Source organism: Siphateles boraxobius, unplaced genomic scaffold (genome assembly GCF_051911475.1).
Source record: "Siphateles boraxobius isolate OS27281-9 unplaced genomic scaffold, OSU_SipBor_1 68, whole genome shotgun sequence".
NCBI lineage: Eukaryota > Metazoa > Chordata > Actinopteri > Cypriniformes > Leuciscidae > Siphateles > Siphateles boraxobius.
The window spans coordinates 10,546,581-10,566,312 of record NW_027509195.1 but is presented as its reverse complement, the minus strand read 5'-3'; the positions used below and the strand labels follow the sequence as shown (position 1 = coordinate 10,566,312).

General features: G+C 43.0%; 1 protein-coding gene across 6 annotated transcripts in view; it reads left to right on the top strand.

The window, feature by feature from the left end:
• Positions 1 to 815: 815 nt before the first annotated feature.
• paqr6 (progestin and adipoQ receptor family member VI) overlaps positions 816 to 19,732 on the top strand; it is a 40,871-nt gene continuing 21,954 nt past the window's right edge. Inside the window, exons 1-2 of one of the 6 annotated variants that reach the window (XM_077214660.1) lie at positions 821 to 1,173; positions 15,569 to 15,718. The gene's annotated coding sequence lies outside the window, so the exon portion shown is untranslated. Of the gene's footprint in view, positions 1,174 to 15,568; positions 15,723 to 19,732 lie in introns of all 6 variants that reach the window. The other 5 variants (XM_077214661.1, XM_077214663.1, XM_077214664.1 and 2 more) reach the window with 5 other exon arrangements.

Sequence of the window (19,732 nt, the reverse complement as noted above, 5' to 3'; positions counted from 1 at the left end):
TTAATATTTGACAACTGTTTTACAATGGATGTTTAACGACCCACAGAAACATGTAGTGATTCAAATTAACTAGGCCCTACTCAACTTTTTTTTATGTAATTTCGCCATTTTAAATTGAAAACATCCAATCATAAATGATGTCACCCATTACTGAATGTAACAAGACAAGAAACGTTTTTTTTACATTATTGACATATTAGACATACAAACAAGAGTGAATGGGTGCATATTTTTTAATAAAATATTTAAACGGATTACCTCACAACCATATAAGCTAGTATTAGACCTAGAACTCACTTTATCGTTCTTATTTCTTACTTATTTCCTTAAATCACTTTGAATCATTTAGTTATTTATTAATAAATAATTAATAAATCTTCACCAGTAGGTGGCGACAAAATACAGTTTTTTAATTAAAAGTCATTTAATTATTGACTTATTCGTTTTCACTTGTTCATTTAAAAACACAGAACGAAACATCACTAATTATACCCTTAATACTACATTAATGTCTAGAGACTACCTGAAAATATGATCATATAAATGTTAATTGCCTGTTAAGAGTTGTTGTTTCCCTAATAAATACATAAACAGGGACTTTTAGCAGAAGAATATCACCTAATGAGAGAGATACCAAAAATACTGTTTCAATGGAATTATTATTATTATTTTATTTGTTTAAATATTTTCATTATATAATATAATATAGACATTTATGAGTACCGTTGCATAAAATCAAGCACTCAAGTCCATGTTGGACTCAAGTGCATTTCCCCTCTTTTTTGTTGGATATTTTTTTTTACTTGTCTTTCTTAGAAACAGAGCGAGGACGCTAAAAGTAGTTGAACGGGTTTCGTGTTTTGTTCTCGCTGGTCTCCTGATCTCGAACACTGGCTGCTTTCATGTCTCCATCCAATGAGAGAATGCTCGTGCACGGAGGGTGGGATTTCTACTGCTGTTTGTGTTCTTTTCCCTAGGAATGTGAAGGACACACAAAGCCCGAATGATTCTCGGGGATGTCCATTAACGTTAGAATCTAGTTCAGCCATGGATGTGTAGTTATTTCGCGCTTCTTTTTCCCATTAACTGTAACTTTTTCGGATCCCAAACTGGCGACCTCTCATCTCCAACTGGCACGCGCAAATGATCTCATAGACCAGATCAAGCTCAAAGGTTTGGATTCTAAATTTTCTCTTGCATATTGAGCGTTTTGTTGGTATTTTAATCCATAATGTCAGATTTGTTGCCGCGCAACAACAACAACAAAAATAGTTTTTCGAAAGATATATACGTACTTTACATATGTGAACATGTCATGATGTTCGAATTTACAGTGGCAGTGAATTTCACAAGCTAAAATCTCACACAAACACTCCACAAATATGTTATTCTTGCGACATAGGTGAGGAAAAAGTAGAAAGTGTTATGTAGCCCAACAACAGATCGGAGGACTGAAATTTGAATGTTCAAGTAAGTTCAAGTTTTGAAGAGTAGGTCATCAAAAAGTTACAGTAAAAATGTGGGTTTCCAAAGTTGAGGAAATGAGTTTGGCATTTTGTGAATTGTGGAAGTGTTGAGTTGACAATGATTACCTACCCATGGTAGTGTGTGTGTGAGAGTGAGTATATATAGCGTGGATATAATGGGAGAGCATGGTTGCTTTTGCAGAACTGCCTGTCTTTTCCTCGAACACATATGGAACATAGTCTATCCAGTACATTAGTCCACGTGAACAGGCTTCTGTAAGTAATACAGGGCCTCTTCCAAACCCTTATTATTGTAGTACTGAGCTGACAGCATCAGTCGGTCTTGGTCTCTTTTCATGCTGGACGCCCTCCTGAGTTCCATGTTTCCACCAGAAGATATGAAGAAAGTTCTATGTGCTTTTACCTTTATACAATTGTGTGTATTCTAAATATAGTTTGCCAACTTTCTAACTTTATTAGTGGCCATAATGCAGCATTTTGAAATAATGGTGATCCCCTTGTTAGGGGACCCCCTTCCTAGAATAAGTGCATAGATTCTCATGTAAGCAGTTCCATTTATACTATTTTAGATATAGTAAGCTTAAGCATGATATTATAAAGACTAGGCATAAATTAAATAACTGACAAAAAGTCATTTTACTAAAGACAAAGGAAAATACTAAAACATTATCTGGAAAATATTTAGTTTGTATTAAAGTCAGCATGTTTTGTTAATGCATGTTCTAGATCTTATTGTGAATGATTCATCCATTTGTTTGTTTAATTTTTCATCTGTAAGCTTGAATTTTTGAGTGCCCTGCCCACATCTGTCACACTTGTACGTAACATTACGGAAGTAATGTTCTGTTACAACGTCCGTTTCATCGTGACTTGGAAAAAAATACGACATTTTTCTGCTCACTATTCGTTAAATGTATGAACCATTTTAATAACTGCTCCAAAGCTTCTTTTTTACAAAGAATATTACCTTAAAACTGTCAAGATAAAGATGTCAACTCCAAAAGGAAATTCAGGTGCAAATTATACTTATACTGTATATCACAAAAAAAATGAGATATTTAAAAATTATATGCAGATTTGGTTTAAAAAACGTTTGTTTTAAACTATAGCTATCAATAGAATAAAATAATCCCAAATAAGAAATTTTATGATTTCTGATCAAAAATAGATTTTTCTGTCAAAAATGAGTTAAAATGATTGAATGTTCAAGCATAATATCTTAACACGTTAAAGGAGAACTCCGGGCAATTTTTAAGTTAATCTTGATCGTTAGACCTTTGTGAGTACTGACTATAGAAAAAAAAAACGAACCGGATTGGTGCTTGCTACGCGGAGCTGCGACCGCGAATGCCCAGAGCTCCCACTCATCTAAAACGGCAGCTATGGGGGCATGGACATAAAGAGCGTTTTTGAGCCTCTTAACAGACACAAAATGCAATTAAAATGTCTGTCCAACATTAACAGGGACCCTACATGTGAACAAGATGCGTTTAGCAACTTAGCCATTGTTTCAACTCACCTAAATAGTCTTTTAGACGGCAAGCTGTAGTCTTGCGCTGCAGTCCCGTGCTGTAGCCGGAAAAGGTAAACAATGTCCAGGTGGGAGGAGCGTTGATCATGTGCGACGAGTTATGATCAGAGTTGCTTACAAGTGAAGAAGAAATGGTTCGTGTTTGTGCCTTTCCGAATTGTGGCAACCGAATGCGAAAATATAAGAGCTTAAATTTTCATCGTCTTCCTTTCCATGACCTAGAGATTCTGCAGTTGTGGCTAGTTGTACTTCAACTTGATGTGCAAACTCCCGTAGAAGTACTACGCGCTAAAGATTACCGCATTTGCAGTGAACACTTTGACAAGGATGACTACACACACTCAACACAGCGGGGCCGTTTGAAGAAAAATGCCATTCCATGTACGAAGACTCGTCGCACATGATCAACGCTCCTCCCACCTGGACATTGTTTACCTTTTCCGGCTACAGCACGGGACTGCAGCGCGAGACTACAGCTTGCCGTCTAAAAGACTATTTAGGTGAGTTGAAACAATGGCTAAGTTGCTAAACGCATCTTGTTCACATGTAGGGTCCCTGTTCATGTTGGACAGACATTTTAATTCCATTTTGTGTCTGTTAATAGGCTCAAAAACGCTCTTTATGTCCATGCCCCCATAGCTGCCGTTTTAGCTGGGTGGGAGCTCTGGGCATTCCCGGTCGCAGCTCCGCGTAGCAATCACCAATCCGGTTCGTTTTTTTTTCTATAGTCAGTACTCACAAAGCTCTAACGATCAAGATTAACTTAAAAATTGCCCGGAGTTCTCCTTTAACTCTGACATCTCTAAACACTACATTTTGTCAAATCTTTTTTGTGTTGACTATTTTGAGTATGGAAAACCAAAAAGCAACGTATTACTAACCACCCAGACACCTAGAATGGCAGCATGTTAAAACCACTCAGAACATCATAGAAATGGCACAGCATCCACAACACCCTTGCATCTTTTGCACAGGCAAGCACCACTTATACACTGATGCTATATGCTGTTGACCTGCCCTGGCATGGACTCTACAAGAGCCCTGAATGTGTCCTGTGGTGTCTGTCTGGCACCACAGCATTAGCAGCAGATCCTTCCAGACCTGTAGGTTACGAGGTGAAGCCGCCATGGATTGAACTTGTTGGTCCAGCACATTCCATAGACTGAGATCTGGGGAATTTGGAGGCCAGGGCAACACCTTGAACTCTTCATCATGTTCCTCAAACCATTCCTGAACATTGTGTGCAGTGTGTGTTCTTTATCCTGCTGAAAGAGGCACTTACTCCAGGGAACACCATTGCCATGAAGGGGTGTACCTGGTCTGCAGCAATGTTTAGGTTGGTGGCACGTGACATATACCCAGGGTTTCCCAGCAGAACACTGACCAGAGCATCACACTCCCTCAACTGGCTTGTCGTCGTCCAACAGTGCATCTCTTCCCCAGGATCACGGTGCGCATGTACATGGCCGTCCACGTGATGTAAAAGAAAACAGGACTCATCGGACCAGATGACCTTCTTCCACTTCCAAGCTCCAATTCCAAAAGCTTCTGTGCCCATTGTAGGCGTTTTCAATGGTGGACAGGGGTCATCTTAGACACTCTGATTGGTCAGCGGCTACACAGCCCCATATTCAGCAGAATGTGATGCACTGTGTTGTGACACATTCCTCACATGACCATCATTAAAATTGTGTGGACTGTTGCCACAGTAAACCTTCTGCTGGCTTGGATCAGAAGGGTTAGGCTTCGTCTTGGGTGCCCAACACCCTGTCGCCGGTTTGTGGTTTGTCCCTCCTCAGACCACTGTTGGTAAAATCACCACTGCTGACCCGGATCAACACTCTAAAACTGACCCGGATCAACACTCTAAAAAACACTGGGTTAAAAACAACCCAATGTGGGTTGTTTTCAACCCAAGGGCTGGGTAAATATAGGACAGAACTCATGTTGGGTTAATTTTACCCAGCAAATTGGGTTGTTTATTTAACCCTGCATATTTCATAAAGGCTGCTGATATAGCTGGTTTACAACTAAGGATTTAACGATGCAGCATTTTGTCAAAAAATCTAACCGGCTAGCTGTGGCAATTTAACGTTTCACAGAATAAATGCGTTACCCCTCACACTTCCATATCAAAGACTGTATGTTGAACAGTGAAATTAGCTTGCTGCTACCAAAACTTGTTAAAAATATAGGTACACACATTCATATTAACTTACCATAAACACTGCCCGCTCCGAGTGCCGTCATCCTCCAGTAAGAAGTGAAGAATCCAGAAAGTTCCGCAAAGAATGAAAAAGTAATAAACCAGCTGCTGGGTCAAAATAACTCAACCAGCTGTTTATTTGTGAATGACCCCCTTACAACTCATTTGATCCAGCATAAGCAACCCAATAATGTGTTTACAGTACCCCAAACAACCCAGCATTTTGACCCAGCACAATCAACCAAACAATTTGTTTACAGAAACAACCCAGCATTTTTTTGAGTGTAGTATCATGTGTTATTCGGTACAAATATAGAAGGATTTAAGTAAAAATTTACTTTGAACGGTAGTTGTGCTTTGTTTCAATCGTCCCGCATGAGTGGGTGGGATGGATGAAATATACAGTTTAAACGGCAACTATTCATCTAATGCTTGTTTTTATGAACAATACCTGACAAGTAACTAATGTACATATTGTTACAAACATATTTTGTAATTTATTTAAATTTAAAGTTTCATATTAACAATTTTTGTTCTGTCGCCCAATAGACAATAGGCAATAATAAGCCTATGCGCATTTTGCGCAATCTCATCATCATAGGTTATTTTGACGAAGACAGACAAATCAGTTTACAATTGATTTTCTTACATTTCTTCCTTGAGTCATATTGAGTGTTTGCTAGTTGAATACTTCAGGGTGTGTTGCAGTACTAATAAACCTGCCGTATTACCATTAATAAATACAACTTGTCAGTCAAAAAAAAGTACCGCACGAAAGAATTAACTTACCCAACTCAAAAACAGTTCTCCGGCTTTAACTCCAAAACAGCAGGACGTAAATAAGAATTTTTTTACGGGTCTGGTCGGCATTGCGTGTTGTACGTGCTGACGAAATTTGACGTACATGACGTGAGTGGTTGTGAAGGAAATCTCAATGGTTCATCCGTTCCGCGTTTCAATCGTCCTGCCTCTCCCCTACATATTGCCAACATTTAAGTTTGTTTAACAAATATTATCAGTAAAAATTAAACTTTTATAAGTAATTCAACTGTTTCCACCATAACGGCGCTGGATCTCGTGCCGGCACTTGTGTCATGTTCAGCGGGGGAACTTCTAACTTCAGACCGCCACCAGCATTTCACTCGTAGCCGAAATATGCAGCGACTGGCTCCATAACCTGGCCATAAACAAACAGTGTACCGTTCTGAGAATATATTTTAACATCATACGTATTTATACTCTGTATATTTTTGAATAAAATCATAATTTTATGCAAGGCATCAGTCGTTTCCATCACGCGAAAAGACCGACGCGGGTCACGCAACACTCGTGTAGGTGACTCGCATCGCGCCCCTGTATGTTGCTTTGCATAAAATGTAACGATATCTACAGCACAATAACGAATTTATAGATAAAATAAAATGTACACAAACCTGTAGTTTACCGAAGACATTTACCATTTTGACGGAGCTGCTCTCACCTGAAGAGGTTGCAAAAAGCCTGCGATAAATAACTCAATCCCTGGGTTGTTATGCTTACCCAAGATCTGGGTAACACAAGAAAACTACCCAAACACTGGGTTGTTACGTCTGACCCAGGAGCTAGGTAACACAAAAACTACCCAAATACGGAAAAAATAACCCAAAAGGCTCAACCCAGGATTTGGGTAGAAAAAAATAACCCAAGATTTTTTTTACAGGATTAGAGAGTCTCTGACCTAGTCGCCTTGCCATAACAATTTGGCCCTTGTCAAAATCGCTCAGATCTTTATTCCTGCTCATTTCTCCTGGATCCGACACGATCATTACGAGAACTGATTGTTTGCTTACCATCTATTCTACCCAGACATTAATATGTGGCGTTGTTCAGAGATGATCAACGACATTCACTTCACCTGTGACTGATCGGAATGTTTTTACTCATCAGTGTATTTGCTTCATTAAAAAATCTTGTTTTACCCACATAATAGGGTCTTTAATTCCTTTTGGTGGTTGTTTGACTGTTCACTTCCAAAAAAATGGAAGTTTCTTATCATTTAAAGTTTGGTTCTTATAAGTGTTCCCAAATTATACTGAATATTACATGTGTTCCATATTCTTGCTTCTTGTTGGGAACCCTATGAAAATCTCACTTTTTCTTCTCACAGTTCCTGTTAACAGGATGATTTAGCCTACACAAACCAGATAGTCAGCATTTTTCAGGATGGGAGGAACTTTTTTTCAGTTTTATTCTCTCGAAAGTCTGAAATATAGCACCAAAGTACGTGATATTGTTTAAGCTGTTGTCAATTAATTGTACATTTTTGTGGCTTTCAATCATGTTTTTAAAGTAATTCTATGGGATCTTAAGCACGTGTTATGGTCTGCCAGGTAAAAAATCTTATGTATAATCACTTACAAAATGGGTTTGGGGTTTGAAATCTCCCAAGGCCCCAAGGCGGCACAGACGGAGGTCTGGAGTGGTTCATTCTCGCACCTTTCAGGAATCTTACGACCAGGTCGTTTCTTCCCAGTGACTGGCCAGCCGTCAGAACATGATGTGCTGCTATGGCTGCCACATACACTTTGAGCGTGGACGGGGAGCAACCCGCGTCCAGCAGCTCCTGTAAGAATGAGCGAACCACAGATATCTCACATGACTCTGGGTCAGCCTGATTTTTCGAGCACCAGCTGGAAAAACCTGACCATTTTGAAGCATACAGGCGCCGAGTCGACGGGGCCCTGGCTTCAGATATAGTGCTTAAAACCTTCTCAGGAAGGTCCTTGGGTACCCGTTGAGGGGCCAAACATGGAGGGCCCATAAATTGGGTCTCGGATGCCACAATGTCCCGTTCGCCTGTGTGAGGAGGTCTTTCCTCAGTGGGACAGGCCATGGGACTGTGTCCGATAACTGAACCAGTTCCGGGAACCACGGTCTGGTTTTCCAGAGAGGGGCCACCAGAAGGACTAGGCACCCGCTCTCTCTGACCCGTTTGATGACTTGTGGAATCATCGAGACGGGGGGGAAAGGCATAAAGGGGACGGTTGGGCCAGAGAAGAACAATTTGTAGTGGGTGTTGATTCTCGAGGCGAAAAGGTCGATTTCGGCCTCGCCAAACACCTTCCATATCAGACTGTTCATCTGTGGGTTCAGGGACCACTCGCCGAGGGGAGTGTTGCCTGTGAAGCATATCCGCGCCCACATTCTGGACGCCCGGGATATCCGCTGCTCTCAGAGAGCTCAGGTTGGTTTGTGCCCATATAAAGGAGGTCTCTCGCCATCGCATGCAGGTTCCCTGACCTGATGCCCCCCTGGCGATTCATGTAGGCCACCACTGACGTATTGTCTGTGTGGACTAAGACGTGGTGACCTCTGAGGTTCGACAGAAATGCCTTCAGGGCCAACCTAACTGCTTTCATCTCCAGACAGTTGATATGTAAGCTCTGCACCATGCTCGACCAGAGGCCGGATGCAGGCATGCCCTCGTGCAGCGCTCCCTAACCCAGGTTGGACGCATCTGTAAGAACCTCTTTCCTCCTGGAAATTGTTCCCACTGTCACCCCCTCGTGGTGCCAGTTCTGAGCCCGCCCAGGAATCAGGGTTCTTAAACAACCGTGGTTCACCATAACGCGCAAGCTGCCTGACTGCCATGCATGAGTTGGCACACAGCGTTTCAGCCAATGCTGCATCGGGGCACATGCGCAGTAATCCCATGCGGAGTACTGGTGATGCTGCTGCCATGAGACCAAGCAGTTTCTGAAATTTCTTCAGTGGCGCGTGCTAGCGCAATCTGAAGTGCCTGCAAGCGCTCGCACCGAGAGTGCACTCTGGTGTGAGTCGCGCTGTCATAGCTCTCGATTCTAAAACTGTGCCCAGAAAGATCACGCTCTGGCTGGGGGTTAGTTTTCTTTTTGAAACATTGATTGTGAAACCCAGGCATTTTAGATGGCCGAGAATCAAATCCCTGTGAGCTAATAGCTCGATTCTCGACTGTGCCAGCACCAGCCAGTCGTCGAGATAATTTAACATGCGCACTCCCTGATGTCTCAGAGGAGAAAGCGCTGCATCCACACACTTCGTGAATGTACGGGGTGCCAACGATAGACCGAACGGCAGAATGGTGTATTGGTAAGCCCGGCCCTCGAAGGCGAATCTCAAGAATGGCCTGTGACGAGGATTTATTTGATTGTGAAAGTAAGCGTCTTTCTGATCCCTTGTGACAAAACAATCCCCGGGCGCACTTGCGCGAGGATATGTTTGATAGTTAACATTTTAAACGGCCGTCTCATGAGAGCTTTGTTCAAATGTCTCAAATCTAGAATGGGTCTAAGACTGCCGTCTTTTTTCGGAATCAGAAAATAGCGGCTGTAAAAACCCATATTTTTTAGCGCGGGGGGGGGCGACTAATCCTATCGCCCCTTTTGCTAATAGATTTTGTACTTCGGTGTGAAGCACGTGACCTACGTTGCTTCTCACCGAAGTCTCGAGAACCGCCTGAAATTTCGGGGGTCTGCGAGCGAATTGGAGCGAGTAACCTCGCTTTATAGTGTTTATGACCCAACTCGACACATCGGGGATAGCTTGCCAGGCTAGAACCCGTGTGGCTAGGGCTTGACACACTGATTGGGGCTGGTCGCCTAACGTAAGGGGGACCTGATACCCTTATATTGTGATTTGTGCCCACATTGAGTATTGGACTGACTGTACAAGCATTTGTGTGTGGAGAAGTCAGTGTTACAACAGGGGAGGGGCCGCCTAGTGAAGGGGGACCGTGAACCCATATATTGTGATTAGTGCACACATCGAATGTTGGACTGAATGCACAAGGATTTGCGTGTGGGGAAGTCTGTGTTACACAGGGGGAGGGGCCGCCTAGTGAAGGGGGACGTGAACCCATATATTGTGATGTGCACACATTGAATGTTGGACTGACTGCACAAGCATTTGCGTGTGGGGAAGTCAGTGTTACTACAGGGGAGGGGCCGCCTAGTGAAGGGGGACGTGAACCCATATATTGTGATGCGCACACATTGACTATTGGACTGACTGTACGAGCATTTGCGTGTGGGGAAGTCAGTGTTACAACGGGGGAGGGGCCGCCTGATGAAGGGGGACCGTGAACCCATGTGTTGTGCTTGTGAAACTGATGGCTAACATTTTGAACGGCCGTCTCATGAGAGCTTTGTTCAAATGTCTCAGATCTAGAGTGGGTCTGAGGCCGCCGTAATTTTTCGGAATTAGAAAATAGTGGCTGTAAAAACCTGTATGTTTTAGCACAGGGGGGACTAACTCTATCGCCCCTTTTGCTAATGAATTCTGTACATCGGTGCGAAGCATGTGACCCACGTTGCTTCTCACCGAAGTCTCGAGAACCGCCTGAAACTTTGGGGGTCTGCGAGCGAATTGGAGCGAGTAGCCACACTTTATAGTGTTTATAACCCAACTCGACACATCGGGGACAGCTTGCCAGGCTATAACCCGTGTGGCTAGGGCTTGACACACTGATTGGGACGGGCCGCCTAACAAAGGGGGACCTGATACCCTTATATTGTGATTTTTGCACACATTGAGTGTTGGACTGACTGTACAAGCATTTGCGTGTGGGGAAGTCAGTGTTACAACAGGGGAGGGGCCGCCTAGTGAAGGGGGACCGTGAACCCATACATTGTGATTTTGTGCACACATTGAATGTTGGACTGACTGCACAATCATTTGCGTGTGGGGAAGTCAGTGTTACAACAGGGGAGGGGCTGCCTAGTGAAGGGGGACCATGAACCCATGTGTTGTGCTCGTGTGCTTTATTTGGGTCGCCGTGAAAACGGGGTTTGTTTGCAAAGACGCGCTCACTGCTGTGGGCCTGAACTGAACAGGGGGTTGTGGGAAGTTTTGCTGGCTTCTTTGAGGGTGGTCCGGACACACGCCCTCTCTTACCTTTGCGTGCTAGGACGGCTTTGGCGGGAAGCGCTCGGCTAGCGTTGGGCATCAGCCGCAGGGCGGGGCTGAGAGGCGTGTTTCGCCGGCTTTGCTGGTCGGCGCCAGCTAGCACGGTTAGTTCCACTCGAGCTCGAGATCCGTGACGGCCTGTGTTAGGATCCGAAGCATTTAGCGTCGGAGTTAGTCCTGCCTCGCTGGGTCCGTTGAAGGAGACGAGGCCCGCCACGTGGTGGGGGGGCGCTGATCTCCCTCGAACAGGACCGGATATGACTGAGCTGGAGAGAGTGAAGCACGCGGGGACGTGGCCGGCGTGCGTTCACAAACGTCCGTGCTCTCTGGATGCTGTTGGCTGCGGCGCTTCTTCTTCCTCGGCTGAAGTAGGGCCAAAGGGGAAGCGCGGGTGACGCGGCACCGCCGTCTCGAGAGAGCTAGCCAAGTTCGCAGCACGGAGATAGGCATGCACTCGCAGGCTGCACATCCGCCGACAGAGAGTGCATTCTCTGCGTTGTAGAGTCCCAGGCATTAAATGCAGCTCGCGTGTTCGTAGGCCTCGCTTAACACGAGGCATAGGGAACAACGCTGATACAGATATAAACACATAATAAACAGATATTGAAAAGGATATCGCCGGATAGCCACAGGAGAGACAGCGTTAGGAGAAACACGGTTGAGATTTGTAGTCTGCTGAACTGTAGCTCTCTCAGGCTGAAGGCTTGTTCGACGGCGAAGGCTCAATAAATGATCAGAGACGTGAAGTTTGTCGCTGAAGGAGTAAATTCTGCTATAATGGCGAATTCGGGGACTATTATAGACTGAGGTCATGCCCGCGCCATTGGATATGCAGTTGCCGCAGCGCAGCCTATGAACGAGCCAGACGCTCATGTTCTAGCTGTGCAGCTGCAAATGCGCTTTACATAAAGGCTTCAGTAAATCGAGGAAAAGGAGTTTCCCCACTGCGTATAGCTACGCAATACATAGTGACCGTTCGAAAGGGAACCTTACTTTTAAACATGAGCAATGGCAAACAGGACTAATAATTTGTTAAATCTAGAGATGTAATGTCTGTTAGGTGCAGTTTGGTTACAGTGCGCTGCTTGGTATCATTAAAAGCTTTCGTTTCCAGGTAAAAGACTCAGGCAAAATTTAAATGTTTCCTTGCAAAACAGGTTTTGGGTGTGCGAACAGAAATGTTTTCTATGAAAATATTATTTTTTATTAGCTAATTAAAATTTGCAACAGCTTTTAAAACCTATGACAAGTCATTCAAACTTGGTGGAAAATTCCTGTTCTCCCAGTCTAGGCATTTGAATGATTGTTAGTCTTTTGTGTGGAGGTGGTAGCCAGACAACAACTTCATCCCATGATCATGTATTAACATGACAATGGAATGCTCAGAGCCAGAGATAGTGTCCGTACGGCGTACGGTTACTGCAGTTACACGTGAGCCGAACAGAACACGCACATACCGGCTGCATAGGCACTCTATTGTCAACACACAGTGATAAAGACGTCCATTGAGACAGATCTTGTGACACAATCACGAGCCAGAGAAAGAATGTCAGAATTACTGCATGGTGAGATGTGGAGCGAGAAACACACAAGGACCCAGAAATCAAGGTCTTGAAACATTTGTCTTTGTCTGATATGTTCTGGATTGGATTATGCAGTAGTTTGTGAGCCAATGTGAAATAAAAATTAACCTTATTTACCTTTTTAATGTACATTCCTGTTCTTATTTTGAACAATTCATCTGTGCATGTTATTTGAAAATGCAAAAAGTGTTTGTCCGATTGGTAAAAATACAAAATTCCATCTAAATAACTGCCAGTCTGAAATTATTTTACTTATTGGCTGATGTTACTTGGCCTTCTTGTTTTGTAAGTCCCACCCCATATGTTTTTATTATATTTAATACACCATTTCAGATTATGAGTTGCAGTTAATTTCTGGCTAAAATATTACAAAACTTTTGTTTGTGAAATGTCCTTTAAAAAAAAGACAATGCACTGTTCAAAAGTTAGAGAAATTAGAGAGAAATTAATACTTTCAGCAAAAAATACATTAAATTGTTCAATAGTGACAGTGAAGACATTTACTTTGCTACAAAAGATTTCTAATAAATGCTGTTCTTTTCTATTTTTTATTTATCAAATAATCCTGAAAGAATGTATCACTGTTTCTACAAAAATATGAAGCAACACAATTGCTTTTCAGCACTGATAATAATAAGAAATGTTTCTTTAGCAGCAAGTCAGCATATTAGAATGATTTCTGAAGGATCATGTGACACTGAAGACTGGAAATTCAGCTTTAATCACAGGAATAAATTACATTTTAAAATATACTAAAATAGACAGTAGTTTACACAATATCACTGTTTACTCTATGTTGATCAAATAAACGCAGCCTTTTTAGGCATAACAGACTATTTTAAAAAACAAATATATCCGACCCCAATTTTAATTCATAGTGCATATCATTGGAAATGCTTAAATATAATTATTTCTTGTGTTCATTTAGTGAAAGATTTTGAGTAGAATGGGTCCCACTTTCCACCCACTACTCAGGCAAGTACAATGACATCCATTCACCTCTAGGTGTCGCTATATTATGCTAATATATGCATTCGCTAAAACTTCTGGAACCATAAGGGCTTGAATAAAATACTTTTATTTTTTGCTTACACCACTGAGCCCTCTTCCTGCCATCTGGCTTCATTCGTGTTCGTAATGTTGCTTTAAACAATCCAATCAGTTCCTGACCCAAAACAGTTCCAAAACACCCATTCTTTGAATTTCCCATTTTTATCAGAAATACGTCAATATGAATTGCGACAATACGGTTCTCTCTTTCGTTGGTCACAGTTGGTGAACATACACACACACACACACACACACACATACACCAGCTTCAGCTGAGCTCATCTGCTCTTCTTGTTTTGACTCGAAATGGTGTGTCATGGGATTTAGTTAGCCAGAGTGCAATCCAAACATCTCCACCTATCAACAAGACATGCTGTACGCAAAAAAACAAACATCCAGTCAAACTGAGCAGTGGCAACTGTATGAGAAATCATGTTTGCGAGCTGTTTGTTTCTGAATAACACGTTACCCAAAGGGCATTATTTCGGAACTTCATATCCAGTGTCAGATTAATTATGTTTATGTTTGACTTCCATAGAAACAGCTGATGGATGAGAAATTCCACAATCCGTTAATCCGTAAGATCAACACTGGCCCATGGAATAATGACAGCATATTCCATGAATGGATGTCCAGCCCTGCACGATCTGACCAGGGGGAATTTAGCCATTGTATCAGTTTATGCAAATCCGTTTGTCTGACAGTTTCTGTAATGTGTTTTCAAAGGAGTAGTTCACCTAAAAATAAGGATTGTCATTAATCAATCTCCCGCATGACACTCTAAACCCAAATGACATTCGTTAATCTGTAAAGTGCAAAAGGTAATGTTTAGTCGAATGTTCATGCTGCTCTCTTCCATACTGTGAAAGCATACTGGGCCGGTAACTAAAACTATTATAAATCATTTTTTTTGATCAAAATAAAGCTGAAAGAAAATGAAATATAATATAAAATGAAAAACTTAAAAAAAAAAAGAGATATGAATGTTTAACTTGACTAAAACTGAAATAAAAAATAAAAGTTATCTAAATAGAAATATAATGTATAGATATATAAATGACAAAAGCATAACAAAATTACTCAAACTTAAATTTAAATAAATAAATCAAAATATTAATAATTAAATATTTAATAATAAGTTAATAAATACTAAAGTAGTATATAAAATATGTTAAAATAACACTGACTGTGACATAATGCTGATTTTATTACAATAATATATTATACTATTTTGTGCTTTTTAATGGTCCATTTAAGGGCAGTGTCATTAGATTTGTTTAGCAATCATTAGGCCACTTAAACAGTATTAGTATTTATCAATATTAGTTTGATTGATTTTGAGTCATTGAAATTGAAATAGTTCACTTCAGTTAATTAATTAATTCAAAATCTGATTCAACACTCACAAATACTGATGAATAGTCTCATTTTTCATTTATTGTGGATAGTGACATTGTAATGGATTTTTCATTAATTAAAAGATTGTGGTGAACAGTATAGGCAAATTGTATCATTTATATTTGTGTATATGAATTTGTATATGACAGTGCATTGGTTACACTGTCAACATGATGGTGCACTAATGAAACAATATCACCCTTTTAAGCCAATCAAAGCAAATAACCCAATATAAATACTGAGAAATATATCATAAATAGCTGGGGGAAAAATGCCATGTCACCCAACCTTAATAACAATCCATTTATTCAAATCCACAGAGTCTCTTCAAGCTGCTAGAAAGGCTTCTATGTAGAGGCATTGCTCAAGCATTTCCATCTGCTTTGTTTAGGCTGCCGTTTGTCCGTGTGCAGAAAGCGTGCTCATTTTCATACGGCTCCACGTGTCAACAGGAAACTCTGTGACCCTCACAAAGCACATTCTGTTCTAGTTTGAAAGAAAAGGCCCCTATGCAAAGCAAAGCACGGACCCCTTTAGAAAGGCAGGTACTTGAACTTCAGCTTCCAAGAATATGTTTTTATTGCTCAAAAGTTGTGCAAAAATGTTTGGATGAAACAGTATCATGCAATATCACCAGTGTGCCAAGTTATGTTCCCAGCTATTGGTTGAAATACTCAAACTGGAGGCCCAAACTGGGGTGTGTGAAGACAAGATATCTGGGATTGATTTGAGTGTTAAAGCTTTAAAGCTTATGGCTTTACTTCACAAGACACTCTGTAATCATATAAAAATGTAATATTATTGTGTACTTGCATACTGGATAGTATATAATGCAGATGTGGAACTGTATGCAGAGATAAGTATTTTAAAGTCACCATGAAATCAAAATTGACAACATGTTTAGTTTATCGAATATTGCAGCATTTATTAATAATGATTTATCCGTGCACATGATTTTTTTTTAATGTGCCCTCGTAATCTTTATTCAAAATAACTTCCCCTTCCTTGTGTCTCAGAACACTGACTGTTTCTAAGAACTGTTGAGCTTCTAACAGCAGTTGCAGTGATGCTGTTATGAACTTGAAGACTCAGTAGGATCCATTTGCAGCTTTATTGAAGGAACGTCAACAGGCAGGGTAAATCAGGGGCAGACAGAACAACGGAGATAACCTTAGAGCAGAAGTGGATGACAGGCAAGGGTCGAGGCCAGCGGCAGGAATCACAGTTCAATAAACAATCCGAGTCGAGACTGGCAGCAGAACAAAAAGAAGTCGATATAACAGTCCGAGTCGAGGTAGGCAGCAGAAGAATGAGAAGTCGGTAGAAACAATCCAAGGTCAGTAACAGTTCAGCAAACACAGGGAAAACGATCAGAAATTGTATGCCGGGGCAATGCAATACATCGCAGTGGTCCTCTGTTTGAGTGTGGTTTATATGGAGTGTCTGAATGAGATGCAGGTGAGTGTGCAATCAGTCCCAGGTATGAAGCATTATGGGAATTGTAGTTTTGTGACGTGATCAGGGGTACTCCAGCTGGTGATCGTTACATAGCGCCCCCCCCCCCCAAAAGAGCGGCTTCCAGACGCTCAAAAAAAAAACCATAACAGTCCAGGTGGGAGGTGAAGCAGAGGCGGATCTGGGGGCGGGATGGAGGGCCAGGTCCGTGGAGCAGAAGAGGAACAGAAGACCAGGGTGGAGCAGGCGACCAGGGCGGATCAGGCTGTGCAGGTGACCAGAGCTGAGCAGGCAGTACAGGCGGCCAGGGAGGAGACGATCCTTCGGGCGACCACGGCGGTGAAGAGCCCTCGGGCGGCCATGGCGGTGAAGAACCCTCGGGCGGCCACGGCGGTGAAGAACCCACGGGCGACCGCGGCGGTGAAGAACCCTCGGGCGGCCATGGCGGAGACCTCCCTTCGGGCGGCCACGGAACAGGAGCAGGCATCCACCCAGGAACAGTCATCAGTTGCTCTGGAACAGACCCTGGCTCAGGACTAGGAACTGATACCTGCTCAGAAACAGACACAGGAACAGACACCGGCTCAGGAACAGGAACAGACTCTGGCTCAGGAACAGGAACAGACTCTGTGACGACGGCCATCTTGTCAGTAGACACTGGTCCGGAGGCGGCCATCTTGTCCGTAGACACTGGCTCGGCAGAAGTGTTGGAAGGGTCTCTGGCTCGACAGAAGTGACGTGAAGCGTCTCTGGCTCGTCAGAAGTGACGTGAAGCGTCTCTGGCTCGACAGAAGTGACGTGAAGCGTCTCTGGTTCGGCAGAAGTGAACTGAAGCATCTCTGGCTCGGCAGAAGCGACGTGAAGCGTCTCTGGCTCGGCAGAAGAGACGTGAAGCGTCTCTGGCTCGGCCGAAGTGACGTGAACAGTCTCTGGATAGGTAGAAGAAGGCTCAGGGCTGGACGGGACCAGCGGTGAAGGCTCTGGGCTGGACGGGACCAGCGGCGAGGGCTCTGGGCTGGGCAGGACCAGCGGCGATGAGGACTGATCGCTGGGCAGGACCAGCAGCGAAGAGGGCCTTGAGCTGGGCAGGACCAGCGGCGAAGAGGACTGAGCGCTGGGCAGGACCAGCGGCGAAGAGGGCCTTGAGCTGGGCAGGACCAGCGGCGAAGAGGACTGAGCACTGGGCAGGACCAGCGGCGAAGAGGGCCTTGAGCTGGGCAGGACCAGCGGCGAAGAGGACTGAGCGCTGGGCAGGACCAGCGGCGAAGAGGGCCTTGAGCTGGGCAGGACCAGCGGCGAAGAGGACTGAGCGCTGGGCAGGACCAGCGGCGAAGAGGGCCTTGAGCTGGGCAGGACCAGCGGCGAAGAGGGCCTCAGCTCTGGCTTGACGTGGTTGACGTGAAGCTCTGGCTGGACGTAGCTGACGTGAAGCTCTGGCTGGACATGGGTGACGTGAAGCTTTGGCTGGACGTGGCTGATGTGAAGCTCTGGCTGGACGTGGCTGACGTGAAGCTCTGGCTGGACGTGGAAATCCAGCTGGGCATGAAAATCCGGCTGGGCGTGGAGATCAGATGATGACCTGGTATTCCGTGGGAGGAAGCTCTCCAGACATCGGGAGAGTGCCTCTCTCCAGTCCAGACCGGAGATATTGGGAAGCTCCCTCGGATTGATCTCCTTAGCCCCCAGCCGGTAACACAATTTAATTGCCTCGTCTCCGAGGAAACAGGAAGCAGCGAGAGGAATAAACCCCCACGTGAACTGTATCAGATCGGGGCTATCCAGGGCCATGGCCACGATCTGACCCGCGAATTCCTGGCTCATGCTGGGAAGATCAGGTGAGATCCGTGCTGCTGGATTCATATTTGGTGAGTTCTTTCTCGGCTGCTGGATCTGAAGTGCCTGTAGTATTCTGTTATGACCTGGAAGACTCAGTAGGATCCATTTGCAGCTTTATTGAAGGAACGTCAACAGCCAGGGTAAATCAGGGGCAGACAGAACAACGGAGATAACCTTAGAGCAGAAGTGGATGACAGGCAAGGGTCGAGGCCGGCGGCAGGAATCACAGTTCAATAAACAATCCGAGTCGAGACAGGCAGCAGAACAAACAGAAGTCGATATAACAGTCCGAGTTGAAGTAGGCAGCAGAAGAATCAGAAGTCGGTAGAAACAATCCAAGGTCAGTAACAGTTCAGCAAACACAGGGAAAACGCTCAGAAATTGTACGCCGGGGCATTGCAATACTTCGCAGTGGTCCTCTGTTTGAGGATGGTTTAAATGGAGTGTCTGAATGAGATGCAGGTGAGTGTACAATCAGTCCCAGGTATGAAGCATTATGGGAATTGTAGTTTTGTGAAGTGATCAGTCTGATGTGGAGTGCCCTCTGGTGACTCTTTGGGGTACTCCAGCTGGTGATCGTTACAGATGCGAATTCTTTACCAATTGGTGATTGGCTCTTTTATTTAGAAGGCGGGATTTATGTATGTCTTTCTATATATATAAGTCTTTGGATACAGCATTCCAGCAGTGTACTATAGTTATATACTGAAAATGATTTAGGTCATTCTGGGTATTCTTAGCATACAGAAAGTTCATTCTCACATACAATTTTGTTTATAAAGTTTGGGGTCGGGAAGCTTTTTTTAAAAATGTTTTTGAAAGAAGACTTTTATTTCTCACCATTGATACTGTAATAATGTGAAATATTATTACAATTTAAAATAAATGTTTTCTATATTATGAACATATTTTAAAATGTAATTTTTTTCTGTGATGGCAAAACTGAATAATGTTACTGCTTAATATTTTTGTGGAAATCATGTAACTTTTTTTTCATTTGTAACATTGTTGTAAATGTTTTTTACTTTCACTTTTGATCAATTCAATGTTTTTTCTCTCAATAAAAGTGTTAATTCCCTTTTAAAAACCTTTTTGAACAGTAGTGTTCTTTGTACAGCACACTACTTACTTTTAAAATAGTATATAGTATGCCATCCATTACATGAATCTGTGAATCTTTACTTATGTAAAAAATGTTTTTAAACAGTTTTTAATGATAATAATAATAATTATATATTTTTTTCATTCTTCCTTATGTTTTGGA